A 20056-nucleotide genomic window follows, 5' to 3' on the forward strand; every position below is an offset into this window, starting at 1 on the left:
ATAACATTTGTATATATTGTTAGAAATTGTTAGAAATTGTTTGTATATATATTTGTCGTATAAATATAACATTTATATAAAGTCCAAAATAGTCGTTTGTATATATATTTGTCGTATAAATATAACATTTGTATTAGTTGAAAATTTGTCGTATATATATTGTTAGAAATTGTTTGTGTTTGTCGTATAAGTTGAAAATTTGTCGTATATATATTGTTAGAAATTGTTTGTATTTGTCGTGTAAGTTGAAAATTTGTTGTATTATTGTCGTATAACTTGCAAAATTGTTAGTTTGGTTGTCGTTTTATTTTTAAATTTTTTTGTTTATATGGTTATAAAATGTTAGTTTTAATTAGAAAGATAAATTTTTTTTATATATTTGTCGTTTAAGTTGAAAATTTGTTTAAGTTTAAAATATGTTTAATAAAATATTTATATAATTATGTATGATATTGTTTTCTATCGTAAATATATTTGTTGTATAACTTGGAAAATTGTTTATATATTTGTCGTTTAAGTTGAAAATTTGTCGGTTATATATTTGTCGTTTAAGTTGAAAATATGTTTAATAAATTATTTATATAATTATGTATGATATTGTTTTCTATCGTAAATATATTTGTTGTATAACTTGGAAAATTGTTTATATATGTGTATGTTATTGTTTTTTATCGGAAATATATATATTAGTAATTAATAAATTGTATTTGCAGTTCGTAATCATATATTTAAAAAAAAAAATTTAGTTATCTAATTTGTTTTTGTGTTTTTTTTGCAGCATCATTTTAGTTTAATGAACACGAAAGCCTTTGCGAACCTAAAAGGCTCTGGCGGTAACATATGGGAAGTATTTGAAGTTTTAGATGATGCCCGACGTGCTATTTTCAGAGATACCTTCTTTGGCTATTTTATTGATATCCCTCGTTTACAAGGGGACGCTTTATTGTTTCATAAAATGTTCCTTCATCAGATCCGGCCGGACCCTGTTTTATCTCCAGATGGAATAAAACGTTTATATTTTCGAGTAGGCAATACCAAAATGGTTTATGGGCCGGAAGAGTTTTGTTTGATTACCGGCTTCAATTTTGGGGAGTATCCAAAAAACATTGGGAGAAAAGGGTCGGAAAAATTAATAAGCAGTAAAAAAAGATGTTTACTGCGTGAACGGCTATTTCCGGACCATACTAATAGTTCGGTGAAAATCGGCGACCTGAAAAGTTAATTTTAAATCAAACATTCCTAGCACTTGACGACTTTGATGCAGTTAGAGTATGTTTGATATACATTTTGTGTGAAGGTTTTTTGGGCAAAGAAGTTAACGATCGGGTGCCACAAGATTGGTTTTATTTGGCTGAGAATTTGGATATTTGGAATAGGTATATTTTCTTTACGTTAAAAGTTCTATTTTATTAAAGTTATAATTTATATAATAATCAATTTTGTTTTTTTGTTTTGTTAGCTTCGCTTGAGGTAGCTATCTCTGGGATTTTACTTATGTTGACCTTGCAGATAAATGGAATAAGATACATAATTATTTATCACTTCCTGAGCGTGGTCAAACTTTAAAGTATTCCGTCTCAGGATTTACGGCTCCAATAAGGGTATAAAAATTTTCTTATAATTAAATTGTTTTATTTTTATGTTTTTTATTTTAATTTTAACTTTTATTACTGTAATTGTAAAAAATTGTAGATATGGATATATGAAATGATTCCGGCTGTTCGTGCATGTGGATTTGCATCGAGAAAAAATAAAGAATTGCCTCGAATGAAAAGATGGAGTGGAACAAAAAAAATGAAATGGGTTGACGTGAACAAGATTTGGTCAAAGATGGAGGTTTAAAAATATTTCGTTTATTATTAATAAAGTTGATTATTATACTTTTATATGCATTTTTAATATGTTTATTTTTTTAGGAGGGGCTACCACCAAGACAAAACATGTTACCGGGTGATGGTGAGATGACATCTTTTTATTATATGTCATTTCAAGAGTATGTATATGGTGAAGGGAAATCAGTTCCATCCCCAGTACGGGACCATTTTAGGAGACAAGACGAATCTTCGTCTAGTATGTCGTCCAGTGGTCGCTCTCATGGTAGAGGTCGGGGCAGTGGGAAACACAAGCTAGACGAGGTATTGAAACGGCTACATGCACTGGAGCAGCATGTGTTTATGAACCGACAACCTAAAGAGGTTTTTGTTGAAGAAGTGAATAATGACCAATTTTGGAACGACATTTTTTTTGATGATACAACAGTGTCACAAAGAAATTATGATGGACAGGTTAGTTACACGCTACATTATTTATTAAATTTTATTAACATATATGAATACCTGTGTTCATATTTTATATTTGAAAATATAGGTTGTGCAAGATGAAGTGATGAATAAAAACAATACAACTCAAAATGTTTTTGGTGATACTCAAGACGACAAGGTTGTTATAGATGTTACCTTTACGATTTTAATAATTACTTTTTAATAAAGTGTCTTTCGTTATTAAGTAAAAAGTTATATTTTTAATGTAGGTGTTGGAGGAGAGTAATCAGTATGCGGGGAACAAATTTGATGATGATGTGTTTGATGTAAACGATTATAGTGAAGTTAAAGAGGTTATTATAGTTACATTAATATAAATATTTTGTTTATTTAGATATTATTGCTTATTAAATTATGTGTATTTCGTTATTAAGTATAAAGTATTATTTTAATGTAGGAGTGGGAGGAGAAGAATGACAATGTAGGGAACAAATTTGACGATGATGTGCCGGACGAAGACGAACTAATAATAACGGAAAATGTAGATTTTTTCCATGATGATGATGATGACAAAGAAGTTACACCCGATAAACCGAGGAGTCGAAAACCATCACAATATTTGTGCCCTCCTTACACCGAGGTATTCGTTTTATTTATAAACTGATGATTTTATGTTTATGTTAATTATCTAGAAAGATATAGATTTAAACATTTGAATATTGTTTTTAGTTGCACACGACACCGAAGCAAAAAAGAAGAACAAAAAAGAAGGTTGATATGAAATCAACAAGCCCCGTTCCTCCTCCAGTTTTTGGTGTTGCTCGTGACTTCTCCATGTTGCGCCTGCAACCTTACGTAGCAGGCGGTGAGGATGTCATCCAAAATTATGTATTGCATTCATATGATGTGCAGCATCGTTTGTTTAATTTCGTGTTAGATAGAGATTTTTGGAGCTCATTGTTTGGGCATACACACGACGGATGGTTGGAGTCAGCGGTAAATAAATCGTTAATTAATTCTTTTAAAAGTTAATTGTTTTTTAGTCAATAACAAAAGTATCATGTGTGCAGCATATAACCATTTGGTACCGACTTTTGATGGAGAGACGGTTTGAGAGCGACCGACATACAATAATGCCTCCAAATTTTTTTGTTTCTCATGCTTTGGAAGAAGGACAAGACTGGCGGGCGTTTATGGCTGGTATTGCTACGTACCCCAACTTCATGGTTGCTTGGTGGGATGTTGATACGGTAAACTTAATAGTTTATATTGAAAATAATATCGTTTTTTTGTTATGTTTTTGTATTGTGATGTAAATAAACATAATTTTATTTTCTGATCCTTATACAGGTCTTATTGCCGATTCATTCATCCCCTAATCATTGGCTATTTGGGGAACTACGATTAGCGTCAATGGAAGTGCATATTTATGACAGTCTTGGTAGAGGTGCTTATGAAAAATTCCAATCCGAAGGAATCTTTTCCAAATTTGAACGTCGGGTGGCAAATTATTTGGACAAGATTAAGTATTGGGCCCGGAGGAACATTCCAAGAATTCCATTGAATATGCAATTCATTTATGAAGAAAACGTTCCCCAACAAAGTAGTCATTTGGGAGATTGCGGTGTTTTTCTTTGTATGTTTATGGAGCAATTGGTTTCAGGTCAACTAATACGTGTTCTTATTGACCCAAAGAACGCAGCTTTAGAGTTCCGTCTCCGGATGGCAAAAAATTTTTGGGGGTCTAGTCTTGCTCCTATGTAGTTGGATTATATAAATGTATATACAAATTAATGTTGGATTTGATTATTAGTTTATTTTTAGAGTTTACTCAACGGATGACAAAAAATATAACGTTACGACAATTACAACAATTTAATGACCTACTAATTACTTATCAATACATACAACATAAGAACGACTACAACATTTGTTTTAACGTTACAAATACAACAATTTATTGACCTAACAACTTCAAAACCATAAAAACAATACTGAAAACCTTACAACTTGTAAACAAGAACTGCCAAAAACAACACCCAACTACAAACCAATGCTACCTTTAACTTCTTATTTTCTGATTGAAAGAGCTTATTAGAGTTAGCTACTTTAGCTATTACCATAGAAGATTGGTCCTTCTCTTCATCAACCCAACTGATAAACCCGCATTTTGGTCCCTGTTAAATTTAATATTCACAGTAAGAAAATAAATTTATGAGATGTAAACACGAGGGTTTAAATTTGAATGACGGTAAGAACATGATACCAAATATGGGCAAGCGTAAAATAATCTTCCTGGGTTTTTAGCTGTACCAGAAATCCTAACGATACGTTCTCCTCCGCAATTGCAGTATGCCATTAGCCTTCTTATTCTTTTAAATCGGAGTTACTTTCTCAGTTAAATTTTTTCATAATGAGTGACACCCATTTATAGAATAAATCATATTACCAACAATTCTTTTTGACTATGAAATGAACTGGTTTGACTATGAATTCAAAAGGTTCAACTATGAAATGCAGACAAGTACATTCTGTAGTATTGTCATGTCGGTTAGTGAAATTTGACTATGAAATGAACTGGTTTGACTATGAATTCAAAAAGTTCAACTATGAAATGCAGACAAGTACATTCTGTAGTATTGTCATGTCGGTCAGTAAAATTTGACTATGAAATGAACTGGTTTGACTATGAATTCAAAAAGTTCAACTATGAAATGCAGACAAGTACATTCTGTAGTATTGTCATGTCGGTCAGTGAAATTTGACTATGAAATGAACTAGTTTGACTATGAATTCAAAAAGTTCAACTATGAAATGCAGACAAGTACATTCTGTAGTATTGTCATGTCGGTCAGTGAAATTTGACTATGAAATGAACTGGTTTGACTATGAATTCAAAATGTTCAACTATGAATTTAAAAGGTTAAACTATGAATTTTGATCAGTAGAGATACAATATTTTCTATTTATAATTGCATTTGTGTGATCATTATAGAGCACAATCATCGGTACTGAAAATGAGTAGTTACAGCGAAAGAACCTTTTCTCAACTACCAATGTTCTTGCATAACCTTCAAAGAACAAATCCTAATACCTTCACAGCCATTAAGAAAACCGATAGCAACCGCTTTCAATTATGTTTTGTGGCTTTAGGTTGCGTGGTATAACATACTTCTTTTATTGAGTTATACAATATTTCATGGTAATGTATGTCGATTAGTTGTTACTTATCACTAATATGTGTTTGTTTTTATGTAGATTTGTACCTTCCTTAGGTGCATGATACCGCTGATATATGTGGGTTATTTACCCCTTTTTGGGAGCTTTCTGACAACAATGTACTTCGCAGTGGCTTTAGATGGAAATCATGAACCACTACTCTTAGCACTTGGTTTGGGAACCTTACAGTGTGAAGAATCATGGAGATGGTTCATGATGAGGTTAAGAGATTGTTTAGGTGAGGACATAGAGGTTGGTTTCATAAGCAACCTGTGTGATAACATAGAGTTTGGTGTTGAGAGTGCCTACCCGGATTCCTATCATGGATATTGTCCTAAAGATATAGCTCGAAAGATACGTGAGTCTGTCGGACATAACAATACGAAAGTCGAATCGTTGTTTTGGAAGTCATGCAATGCATATAGCGTTGATGATTTTTACTTGTGTTTGGAAAGGTTGCAAAGTACATGTAGGCAACCACCTTTCTGCACCTTGCTTATGAGTCCAATTTACTGGCTTGACGATATACCGATTTCAAAATGGACAAGAGCCTTTTTCCCAAAAATACGTTACAATGTTAAATCGATTGACGTCCCTGAAATTTTGCAAATTATATCCTCACGTGAGTTTCCTATAACAACGATAATTGAGTTAACCACCACGTCGATAAAATCAAAGTATGTTGAACGGGCCGAACTGGCTGGTAAGGGAGATTGTTATATTTTGTTTTTTTATTGTGCTGCTATTTTTATTAAAATATCAAATTTTACAGGGAGGTTGTCTGGTGGGTTGACCCCTTACGTTGAGAGTAAGGTTCAAAAAAGTCTCAACAAGTCTTATAATTGTAATGCAAAACGTTTGTATGGGGATACATTTGAAGTCGATGACACTTTTGCCACCAGCACCGTACAACTTGAACGAAGGGTATGTAGTTGTGGTAAATGGCAAAAAAGCGGTATACCATGTGGCCACGCTATAGCATGTCTAAGAACCCGTACATCTGAGTCCATTCAGAGAATGGTTGATTACAAGTTCACTAATCATGTGTATCGAGTTGCATACGGATCTGAGTTGGTGAATGGTATACCATCATATGAGCATTGGGAAATACCAAATGAAACGGTGGTCCTGTTACCTCCCTCAATGCAGTAGTTATTCATGTAGCACATTTATGTTTTATGTAGTATTATGTATTAGTTTTTTATGTACTCCGTTTTTATTTTACTGTTGTGTTACGTATTAGTTATCCATGTACCCAGTTTATTTTTTATGTCGTATTATGTGTTAGTTATTTATGTACCCCAGTTTTATTTTATTGCTTTCTAAATATTGGCTATTGAGGAAACAACATACATTAAAAGAAATGGACGTTTATTAAATAGTAACGACTAGACACATACAACAACAAGCAACTTAAATAACGAAAAACAATTAACTTAACCAACATGCATATTAAAAATAAGGGACATTCTTTAAAACATTCCATGCATCTAAGTGGGTAAACTCGCTACCATCGTATTGAAAGCGGTATAGTTCCAAAGCCACCTGCCGTAGAATGTCTTCATCCGTATTTGCATGTTCGTTATCCAACTCGTTATAAATACGTTGAAATTGTTTCACCTTCATTTTCATATCCAGAAACTTCGCTTTGACATCTCTTCTTCTTCGATATTGAGTGCGGTTCATTAAATGGTGAAACAAATGACAGACACGAGACCAAAATGATCTGGCACGAACTTGTGGGGGACCCGGTGGAAAATCCACCTCTACAGTTGTAATCCAAGCTTGAACCAAAGCGACCTCCTCTGCGTTCATCCATATACGTGGTGAGTCCATAATTGCAAGGAGGGAAGTAATAGAATACAATTACAACGGATATTGAAATCTATTTATAACGACTCCTTACTTTCCTGGTGCAATGACTTGTCAACTCAAACAACAATGTATTGTGTTGTCATTCAACCGGGGATGAATTGTCAACTCGAACAGTGATCTGTTGTGTTATAAGTATAGTACACTGCTGTGACAACCCGAAATTTCCATTGTATGAACCTCATCTATTCAATAGAAGCAAGTTCAGTTTCTGTGATTTTCAAGCTTTTCCGAACAAATTTGTGTACATTAGGGTTCATGTTTTAGATGATATCAGGAGAGTGGATACTCCTGGTTTTGTGAAACTTGGGCATTTCAAGTTTCATCATGTTACAGTCCAACACCAGGAATAAAAATATTTTCTGCCAAAATATTCCAGGACTATAAATAGTTTCTGAATGAAATTAATTCATTATTTACAATTCCAAATAGAGAAAAGCCATATTCTCTCTGACGGATCTTCGGGTTTTCATCCCAGATTGTGAGTCTACTTTTCTATATGTGTTTCAATACTTGTTTAATGCTTATTAACAACAATAAACATGTTTAGATTACAAGATCCGAGAGTTTACCGCCCAAGAACGTTCTTGGGGAGTAAACTCCAAAATGGAACATAAATGCTTCCTAGTCCCGATTCCTTGTTAGACAACTTGTTTAGGGGTTAGAGTATGATCTTTGTAGCCTAGAAATCATCTAAGAAACATAAGTTCTAGGAGTTTACGGCCAAGGAACTCCCTTGGGCCGTAAACCCCTTTTCAAGGGCTTAAAGTGCCCCAAATCTTCCCCAAATGCTTAAGGACTTTAACTACTAGTACTTGTGCTTGTTTAGAACACCAAAAGCTCATCAAAATCACAAGTTAGTAGGAGTTTACAGCCAAGAACCCTTCTTGGGCCGTAAACCCCTTTTTGTGGGACAAAAATCATTCCAAGCACACCTAAGGCCTTTAGACAATTTACCTTGCACCTTTGGGACTAGAATGGAGAGTAGAACACATAGAAATCACTCCTTGAAAGGAGTTTACGGCCAAGGAACATGACTTGGGCCGTAAACTCCAATTGAAGGCACCAAAGTGTGCCTCTTGTCCCCATTAGCCTTAGATAAATTCATGGATGCCATTCTTGATGTTTAAGTGCCTCAAATCAATTAAATTCCTAGAGTTTACGGCCGTAAACTCTAAGGTGAAGGACCTTAGGCCGTAAACTCCCTTATGGAGTGTTCTAGAGCCTTAAAACTACTTCAAGTATTATTCCAACAAAGCTAGGAGTGTTCTAGAAGCAAGATAGCACCACAAAACACCCAAAACCACCCTTTTAGGAGTTCATGGCCATAAACCTATGAGTTTACGGCCGTAAACTCCAAGGTGTGGGGTTTGTTGGGTAGTGAACTCCTATACAAGGCCCTTTGATGTTTCAAATCCTTTTGCCTTGTCCCGTAGCAACTTAGATGCAACCATTTAGACTAAACACTCATAAAAGTGTTTAAATGTTTCCTATGTGTCTTAACTTATTTATTTAAGTTATTATTTGTCTAATTAGTTATATATATGCTTATTATATGATAACTAGGCTCGTGCGTGTAAACCAGTCTCCGTTTGTCACCTAGCACGGTAGCCGACACTGCAATTCAAACGACTCACCACAAGTGAGTTCATACCCCTTGAATCAACCTTTGAACTGATTTTAAATGTTTTATAACACTTTATGGGGGGGAATACAATTCAAATACTTATAAGTTATTGCTTCAATCACATGTGATTGCATTTAATCACATGTGATTAATAACTAGGAAAACAACGATTTTTACCACTGTTCAAACTGTTTTTCAAACTACTTCACTTTGAAATGTTTTACAAACTGTTTTACTATCCAAACTTACTTATAGACTGTGATTTAAACAAATGCTTCTTATACTTGAACTGTTTTATTTTACTTATGCCTTTAAATTGTTTTATAGATCGACATCAAGTCGATCTCCTCTTGATACAATATTTATGCTTCAAATGTTTTATGAAAACTTACTTATGTTTTATATATTCAATTGCATGCCCATATATGTATAGATGTATAAATAATGTTTAAAGGACTTAGGAAGGCCATCCGCCCTATTTCCTTTTCGCGCCTTGAGATGTGGTCTGGTGGGATTTCGGGTGACCATCCGAAGGTCGTTTCAATATTACTTATACATCATATATACATATATAGACATAAAAGTACTTCCGTATTCATACTCATCAGTACCTCATTAGTTAGTTACCGTCTGGGTAACGCAAGACAATACATATACAGATATACTAGAAACAATACATATACAGATATACTAGAAACAATACATATATAGATATACTAGAAACAATACATATACAGATATACTAGAAACAATACATATACAGATATACGAGAAACAATACATATACAGATATACGAGAAACAATACATATACAGATATACGAGAAACAATACATATACATAAATACGTAATAATTGTGATCCACTGTATCGGGCATGCCTTAAATGTCATGGCCCGAGTTGTAGCCAGAATTCTCTTGGAGGGAGAGCATGAGTTTGCGTATAGATCTATACTGGATTGACTATCCTACACCTTGCTGCTAGCTACAGCCGGACCTGCAGGTCTGCGGGTGCCAAACGTCATTTCTTTTATTACGACCATTCATTATGTCGTTGTTACCAGTCGATAGCATGGTGCAATTTATCACATTATGCCTTAATATAAATCCGGTTTAAGGTAGTAGTATTTAGTACAGCAGTAGTCTTATTATACAAAGCTACAGTACTACAATGATTTACCCATTACATATTTCAGTGATAATCTCACTTAAGCGTTAGTGTACAACTATATTTTTAACAAATGATAGTGATACTTGGGTAATTACACACTTTTACAACAGACAAGTTTACAAAACAGTTTAGCCTTAGTAGAAGGTTACTTTTATAGAAAATATAGGATTTTCTGAGTGATTCAAACTTTTACAAACACTTTCAAACATTTACTTACATTTTTACAACTTATACATTGAGACAGGTTCAAACGTTTTTACAAGAAACATTGACACTAAAATACTTATGAACTCACCAGCTTAATGCTGATAAACTCTTTCAAAATAACTTGTATTCTCAGGTCATCAGTAGACAGGTACCGAGGCCAGCTTTTGAGAAGATGGAGTGCATTCAAGACTCATCTCATATTGTTTTGTTATACATTATTTTTGGTGTCTATAACTGTACAGAACACACTTGTATTAAAATTATATATTTAATGCAATGGATGATGTTGTTTGCTTATTTACATTTACTGTGTTGTGATACTATACATGACGTCCTCCGCCCCAGAACGTTTCCGCCATTCTTGGTTTTGGGGTGTGACAGATTGGTATCAGAGCATTGTTTATAGTGAATCAAGTATATCAACCCATAAAAGATATACTAATCTATAAACCCAAAAGGGACTAAAACACTCTGACCAAGAGTCTATACTTTAAATAATAAAATATTTAATTAAGTATACTAGTCTGCATTCATACTAAAATCAGTGTCACAATGACAAGAACAAAAGTATTACGATTGTTGAATATCACAAGTGAGCTCGGGGATGTATGGTCAGTCCTGGGAATGGCATAGCCTGATCAACTATGCTGGTCCTAGGAGTGATTAGCATATGCCCTAGAATGGTTGTGATATGTTAACAAGTCTAAAAACTTACCAACAATACCACAAGAAGATCAGTAGAACTTAACCTTAAAATACTATAGGAGTATTTTGTGCTATTAGTTACACGTATACTATATTCTTATACCTCTCTTCTCGCGTAGATCTAAATGGCTGGATTTCATCATGGCGACCCGTACTTTCCCAATGAAGGCAATGCCGGGTGGATCGATGAAGAGCCCGAAGATGATCATCCAATCCTTTTTGGATGATCACCTCGCAGAAGGTTTTTCAGATGGATCTGACTCCGAGCCTGAAGTCAACAACCTACCGCTAGTAGGTCAAGCCCCGAACAACAACCCTCGACCAGCGTTTCCAGGTCCTACACCCATGTGGGCAAACAATCTGAATCGCTGGAGTGATGAGCAGGGTCAGCCCTTACCATACTTTGGGGACCGAACCTTCTACAATGTTAGCGATGGTGGATCTGCTGATAGAGCTCTGCCGGTAATCATCCGCAGAATAGCTCGTAATGTCGAGCAGGGTCGAGCAGCCATCGACCGGGTCATGGAGATTGATGCCAATTCAGGTGTCAATACAGTCCGCATTCGCCGCCTCTAAGAGGACATGGAACGGACCCGGAGAACCAACGAAACTCTATAACAACAGTTGGCTGCCTCCCGAGCTGAGGTCGTGGAACTTAGAGCTCGTCAGAGAGCTCAGGACCGACACCTTCAAGAGGTGTTTCACCAAGTGTCCGACCTCAGGGATCGCCCGAGGAATTCCCATCGCCATTAGATGATGTCTAGTACATCTCTGTCTTTTGAATTAGGGATAGCCTTGAACTTATATGCTCTAAGTAGCACTTGTCTGTAAAATATTCCTAACTTTCAGTACTCTAATTAGGAATCTAGGACTGTCAGTATTGTCCTTATGGTATGATGTAAGACCTACTGTTAGGTCGATTTTCCTTGAACTTACTACATCAGTAATACCCGTACTATTGAAATCTACCTAATATGTGGGAAAAATTTGTACACTTGTGTATTCCTATTGATATTTCTTATTGTGATTTCTAACACTCATTCAACTGTTGGGCTATGGGTAATTAGTCCATGAGTTACTCTCACATTGCTTACAAATTGATTCTTATCATCCTTCTTGTTTTTATAAACTTATAGCTGAAGGATGCCTCCTCGCAAGTCTCCCAGAAATAGGAATAATCCTGTACCTCCACCGCCTCCACCACCTGCAGTCATCGATACTGCAGCCCTGAATGCTGCCGTAGCTGCAGCAGTGGCAACTGCCATGGCTCAGTGTCACTCATCGGATGCTAGCAGAGGTGGAACCCCTGTTGAATCTATCCCAGTTGAAATCCCTGTGCGCTCGAGAGAGTGCTCTTACAAGGATTTTACAAACTGCAAGCCGAAGCCTTTCTATGGCACCGGCGGAGTCATTGCTCTCTTGCAATGGTTCGAGAAGACTGAATCAGTCTTCGAAATCTGTTCGTGCCCTGCAGCATTCAAGGTGAAATATGCCGCATGCACCTTCGAGGATAAAGCCCTAACGTGGTGGAACGGCCACGTCAAAGCCCTAACTCTCGTCGTGGCTAACGACATGGGCTGGGCAACGATGAAGGACCTCATGACTGAGGAGTACTGCCCTAGGGGCGAAGTCCAGAAGTTAGAACATGAACTCTGGAATCTGACAATGAAGGGCACCAACGTGATCGCTTACATTGCCCTCTTTAGCGAACTGGTGGCCCTATGCCCCAACATGGTTCCCACTGAAGGGAAAAAGATTGAACGGTATGTATGGGGGCTAGTACCTCCGTACCAGGGGAATGTCTTAGCATCCAACCCTGCTACCTTCGACAGTGCCAAGCGATTGGCACAAAGACTTATTGACCATGGAGTCAAGACCCCTGCAACAACAACCACCTTAGCCATCCCGGAACCCTCTAAACCCGCTGGTAACAAGCGGAAGTTCTGGGACGAGAAGAAGAAGCAGCGTGCTTCAAAGAAACAGCAAATCGTAGCAGTACATGCTGCGGTAGCCCCTACTGCTGTTACTGCTCCGGGGAAGCAGTATTCTGGAAGTTTGCCGAAGTGTAACAAATGCAACTTCCACCACAACGGCGCCTGCCGTGAAATGCAGTGTACTAACTGCCACAGGAAAGGACACACCGTCCGATTCTATAGGTTCCCGGCACAACCGATCTCCCAAGTTCCTGGCTCTGGCGTGAGCCCAACTTGCTATGGATGTGGCGAAGCAGGCCACTTTAAAAGGGACTGCCCAAAGGCGAGGAATGCTGGAGGAGCAGGGAGGGTACTAGCAATAGGCCACGGGGAAGCAGTTGCTGACCCGACAGTGGTGACTGGTACGTTCCTCCTTGATAACTCCTATGCATGCATTCTGTTCGATAGTGGAGCGGAGCGAAGCTTCGTAAACCACAAATTTGCTCGCATGCTTAAGCAACAACCACACACACTTAATGAACAATTCACAGTAGAAATGGCCAATGGGAAAACTGAAAGTACTAATAGCATATACTTAGGTTGTCTTCTAACCTTAGATAACCATTCATTCCCAATTGACCTTATGCCGGTCTCGATAAAAAGTTTCGACGTTATTATCGGCATGGATTGGTTAAGTCTTCATCGCGCCGACATCATGTGCTACGAGAAAGCAGTCCGACTAAACCTCCCGTCTAACGAAACTCTTATAGTCTACGGCGACAAACCGGGTGCGAGTCTTCGCATTATATCTAGTATTCAAGCACAGAAATATCTGCGCAAAGAATACCACGCATTTCTTGCTCACGTCGTCGACACGAACCTAGAAACGAAAGAACTAAAGAACCACCCAGTAGTGAACGACTTCCCCGACATTTTCCCAGAAGAACTACCCGGGTTACCTCCGCAACGACAAGTCGAGTTCAGAATAGACTTAGTCCCAGGAGCTACCCCAGTAGCCAAGTCGCCCTACCGTTTAGCACCAGCCGAGATGCAAGAACTCTCTGGTCAACTTAACGAACTGCTCAGCAAGGGCTTTATAAGACCAAGTTTCTCACCTTGGGGAGCACCGGTCTTGTTCGTTAAGAAGAAAGACGGATCATTCCGTATGTGTATTGACTACAGAGAACTCAACAAGTTGACGATCAAAAATCGTTACCCTCTGCCACGCATAGATGATCTATTCGACCAACTGCAAGGGGCGAACTATTTTTCCAAGATTGATCTGAGATCCGGATATCATCAGTTACGAGTGCTCGAGGAGGACGTGCCGAAGACAGCCTTCCGAACTCGTTACGGACATTACGAGTTCGTGGTGATGCCATTCGGATTGACCAATGCGCCCGCAGTCTTCATGGATCTAATGAATAGAGTATGCCGACCTTACTTAGATCAGTTCGTCATCGTTTTCATTGATGACATCCTGATCTACTCCCGAAGTAAGAAGGAGCATGGTGATCATCTACGACAAGTTCTAGAGACACTACGAAAGGAGAAACTTTATGCGAAGTTCTCGAAATGTGAATTTTGGATCCGAAGGGTCGAATTCTTAGGACACGTGGTTAGCGAAGAAGGAATCCACGTGGACCCTTCCAAAATAAAAGCCATTGAGAACTGGCCAGCACCAAAGACACCTACAGAAATTCGCCAATTTATAGGTCTCGCTGGCTACTACCGCAGGTTCATTCAGAAATTCTCCCGAATAGCAAAGCCTCTTACGACCCTGACCCAGAAAGGTGTGGCCTTTGACTGGGAAGAGAAGCAAGAAAGAGCGTTCCAAACTCTCAAACGAGCCTTGTGCACCGCACCAATACTATCCCTTCCCGAAGGAATAGAAGACTTCGTTGTCTATTGCGATGCATCCAATCAAGGACTCGGATGTGTTCTGATGCAGCGAGGTAAGGTCATCGCCTACGCCTCGAGACAGTTGAAGACACATGAGGTTAACTACACGACCCACGATCTTGAGCTAGGAGCAGTAGTGTTTGCTCTGAAGATCTGGAGACATTACTTGTATGGAACGAAGAGCACTATCTTTACCGACCACAAGAGCTTACAACACATTTTCGACCAGAAGGAGCTCAACATGAGACAACGACGGTGGGTCGAGCTACTCAGTGACTACGAATGCGATATTCGTTATCATCCGGGTAAAGCCAACGTAGTAGCAGACGCCCTAAGTCGAAAAGAATATTTTGGTCGCAAAGTCAAGTCATTATCAATAACCATCCATTCACACTTGACTAAGCAAATTCAGGCGGCTCAACTAGAGGCCATGAAACCTGAAAATGTGTCGAGTGAATCCCTTAGGGGAATGGACAAGAACTTCGAAGCCAAGGGTGACGGAGCTTTATACTTCATGAACCGGATCTGGACACCGAAGCACGGTGGTTTCCGAGACTTGGTCATGACCGAGGCGCACAACACTCGGTATTCCGTCCACCCAGGTTCAGATAAGATGTATCTGGATCTGAAAAAGCTATACTGGTGGCCTAATATGAAAGCAGAGATTGCTACCTTTGTGAGTAAATGCCTTACTTGCGCGAAGGTTAAGGTCGAGTACCAGAAGCCCTCTGGTTTACTGCAACAACCAGAGATCCCAGAGTGGAAGTGGGAGCGGATCACTATGGATTTCATAACCAAGTTACCCAAGACGACGGGTGGACTTGACACCATATGGGTCGTCGTTGATAGATTGACCAAGTCTGCACACTTCCTACCTATCAAAGAAACCGACAAGATGGAGAAACTTACAAGAACATACATTAGGGAAATTGTACGGTTGCATGGTGTACCTATTTCCATTATCTCCGATAGAGATAGTAGGTTCACTTCAAGATTTTGGCAATCCCTACAACGTTCCCTGGGAACAAGGCTGGATATGAGCACAGCCTACCATCCACAGACCGACGGACAGAGTGAGAGGACCATCCAAACATTGGAAGACATGTTGCGAGCCTGTGTGATTGATTTTGGGAAGGCATGGGATACTCATTTACCCCTTGTCGAATTTTCCTATAATAACAGTTATCACACGAGCGTCAAGGCTGCTCCATTCGAAGCTCTCTACGGCCGCAAGTGCAGATCCCCTCTGTGTTGGGCTGAGGTTGGTGATACCCAACTAGCGAAAGGGAAAGCTTCCGACAGTACTCTCACTGGTCCAGAAATCATTCGGGAAACGACAGAGAAAATCGTTCAAATCCGTGAACGATTGAAAGCCTCTAGAGACCGACAGAAGAGCTACGCCGACAAACGAAGAAAACCTTTGGAGTTTCAGGTGGGAGACCGAGTCCTTCTCAAAGTCTCACCCTGGAAAGGCTTGATACGCTTCGGCAAGCGTGGGAAGCTAAATCCGAGGTACATAGGGCCTTTCGAGATTCTTGCCAGAGTCGGCCCCGTAGCTTACAAACTTGATCTACCCGACACACTGCGTAACGTACATTCTACATTCCACGTATCTAACTTGAAAAAGTGTCTGTCTGATGAGACTCTCGTAATCCCACTCGACGAGATCGAGATCAACGAGAGCCTCAACTTCGTGGAAGAACCTGTAGAGATCATGGACCGTGAGGTCAAGCAGACGAAACAAAGCCGTATCCCTATCGTGAAGGTTCGCTGGAACGCCAAGCGAGGACCGGAATTCACTTGGGAACGCGAGGACCAGATGAAGTTGAAATACCCTCATCTTTTCGCTTAATTGTTTGTAACTTTTATTTGCTTAAATTTTAATTTCGGGACGAAATTCCCTCTAACAGGGGGATGATGTGACAACCCGAAATTTCCATTGTATGAACCTCATCTATTCAATAGAAGCAAGTTCAGTTTCTGTGATTTTCAAGCTTTTCCGAACAAATTTGTGTACATTAGGGTTCATGTTTTAGATGATATCAGGAGAGTGGATACTCCTGGTTTTGTGAAACTTGGGCATTTCAAGTTTCATCATGTTACAGTCCAACACCAGGAATAAAAACATTTTCTGCCAAAATATTCCAGGACTATAAATAGTTTCTGAATGAAATTAATTCATTATTTACAATTCCAAATAGAGAAAAGCCATATTCTCTCTGACGGATCTTCGGGTTTTCATCCCAGATTGTGAGTCTACTTTTCTATATGTGTTTCAATACTTGTTTAATGCTTATTAACAACAATAAACATGTTTAGATTACAAGATCCGGGAGTTTACCGCCCAAGAACGTTCTTGGGGAGTAAACTCCAAAATGGAACATAAATGCTTCCTAGTCCCGATTCCTTGTTATACAACTTGTTTAGGGGTTAGAGTATGATCTTTGTAGCCTAGAAATCATCCAAGAAACATAAGTTCTAGGAGTTTACGGCCAAGGAACTCCCTTGGGCCGTAAACCCCTTTTCAAGGGCTTAAAGTGCCCCAAATCTTCCCCAAATGCTTAAGGACTTTAACTACTAGTACTTGTGCTTGTTTAGAACACCAAAAGCTCATCAAAATCACAAGTTAGTAGGAGTTTACGGCCAAGAACCCTTCTTGGGCCGTAAACCCCTTTTTGTGGGACAAAAATCATTCCAAGCACACCTAAGGCCTTTAGACAATTTACCTTGCACCTTTGGGACTAGAATGGAGAGTAGAACACATAGAAATCACTCCTTGAAAGGATTTTACGGCCAAGGAACATGACTTGGGCCGTAAACTCCAAGTGAAGGCACCAAAGTGTGCCTCTTGTCCCCATTAGCCTTAGATAAATTCATGGATGCCATTCTTGATGTTTAAGTGCCTCAAATCAATTAAATTCCTAGAGTTTACGGCCGTAAACTCTAAGGTGAAGGACCTTAGGCCGTAAACTCCCTTATGGAGTGTTCTAGAGCCTTAAAACTACTTCAAGTATTATTCCAACAAAGCTAGGAGTGTTCTAGAAGCAAGATAGCACCACAAAACACCCAAAACCACCCTTTTAGGAGTTCATGGCCATAAACCTATGAGTTTACGGCCGTAAACTCCAAGGTGTGGGGTTTGTTGGGTAGTGAACTCCTATACAAGGCCCTTTGATGTTTCAAATCCTTTTGCCTTGTCCCGTAGCAACTTAGATGCAACCATTTGGACTAAACACTCATAAAAGTGTTTAAATGTTTCCTATGTGTCTTAACTTATTTATTTAAGTTATTATTTGTCTAATTAGTTATATATATGCTTATTATATGATAACTAGGCTCGTGCGTGTAAACCAGTCTCCGTTTGTCACCTAGCACGGTAGCCGACACTGCAATTCAAACGACTCACCACAAGTGAGTTCATACCCCTTGAATCAACCTTTGAACTGATTTTAAATGTTTTATAACACTTTATGGGGGGTAATACAAGTCAAATACTTATAAGTTATTGCTTCAATCACATGTGATTGCATTTAATCACATGTGATTAATAACTAGGAAAACAACGATTTTTACCACTGTTCAAACTGTTTTTCAAACTACTTCACTTTGAAATGTTTTACAAACTGTTTTACTATCCAAACTTACTTATAGACTGTGATTTAAACAAATGCTTCTTATACTTGAACTGTTTTATTTTACTTATGCCTTTAAATTGTTTTATAGATCGACATCAAGTCGATCTCCTCTTGATACAATATTTATGCTTCAAATGTTTTATGAAAACTTACTTATGTTTTATATATTCAATTGCATGCCCATATATGTATAGATGTATAAATAATGTTTAAAGGACTTAGGAAGGCCATCCGCCCTATTTCCTTTTCGCGCCTTGAGATGTGGTCTGGTGGGATTTCGGGTGACCATCCGAAGGTCGTTTCAATATTACTTATACATCATATATACATATATAGACATAAAAGTACTTCCGTATTCATACTCATCAGTACCTCATTAGTTAGTTACCGTCTGGGTAACGCAGGACAATACATATACAGATATACTAGAAACAATACATATACAGATATACTAGAAACAATACATATATAGATATACTAGAAACAATACATATACAAATATACTAGAAACAATACATATACAGATATACGAGAAACAATACATATACAGATATACGAGAAACAATACATATACAGATATACGAGAAACAATACATATACATAAATACGTAATAATTGTGATCCACTGTATCGGGCATGCCTTAAATGTCATGGCCCGAGTTGTAGCCAGAATTCTCTTGGAGGGAGAGCGTGAGTTTGCGTATAGATCTATACTGGATTGACTATCCTACACCTTGCTGCTAGCTACAGCCGGACCTGCAGGTCTGCGGGTGCCAAACGTCATTTCTTTTATTACGACCATTCATTATGTCGTTGTTACCAGTCGATAGCATGGTGCAATTTATCACATTATGCCTTAATATAAATCCGGTTTAAGGTAGTAGTATTTAGTACAACAGTAGTCTTATTATACAAAGCTACAGTACTACAATGATTTACCCATTACATATTTTAGTGATAATCTCACTTAAGCGTTAGTGTACAACTATATTTTTAACAAATGATAGTGATACTTGGGTAATTACACACTTTTACAACAGACAAGTTTACAAAATAGTTTAGCCTTGGTAGAAGGTTACTTTTATAGAAAATATAGGATTTTCTGAGTGATTCAAACTTTTACAAACACTTTCAAACATTTACTTACATTTTTACAACTTATACATTGAGACAGGTTCAAACGTTTTTACAAGAAACATTGACACTAAAATACTTATGAACTCACCAGCTTAATGCTGATAAACTCTTTCAAAATAACTTGTATTCTCAGGTCATCAGTAGACAGGTACCGAGGCCAGCTTTTGAGAAGATGGAGTGCATTCAAGACTCATCTCATATTGTTTTGTTATACATTATTTTTGGTGTCTATAACTGTACAGAACACACTTGTATTAAAATTATATATTTAATGCAATGGATGATGTTGTTTGCTTATTTACATTTACTGTGTTGTGATACTATACATGACGTCCTCCGCCCCAGAACGTTTCCGCCGTTCTTGGTTTTGGGGTGTGACAACTGCATTCGTCAGTTAATTTTGACTATG

This window comes from Lactuca serriola, chromosome 6 (assembly GCF_051521515.1).
Source record: "Lactuca serriola cultivar US96UC23 chromosome 6, Lser_US96UC23_V15, whole genome shotgun sequence".
NCBI lineage: Eukaryota > Viridiplantae > Streptophyta > Magnoliopsida > Asterales > Asteraceae > Lactuca > Lactuca serriola.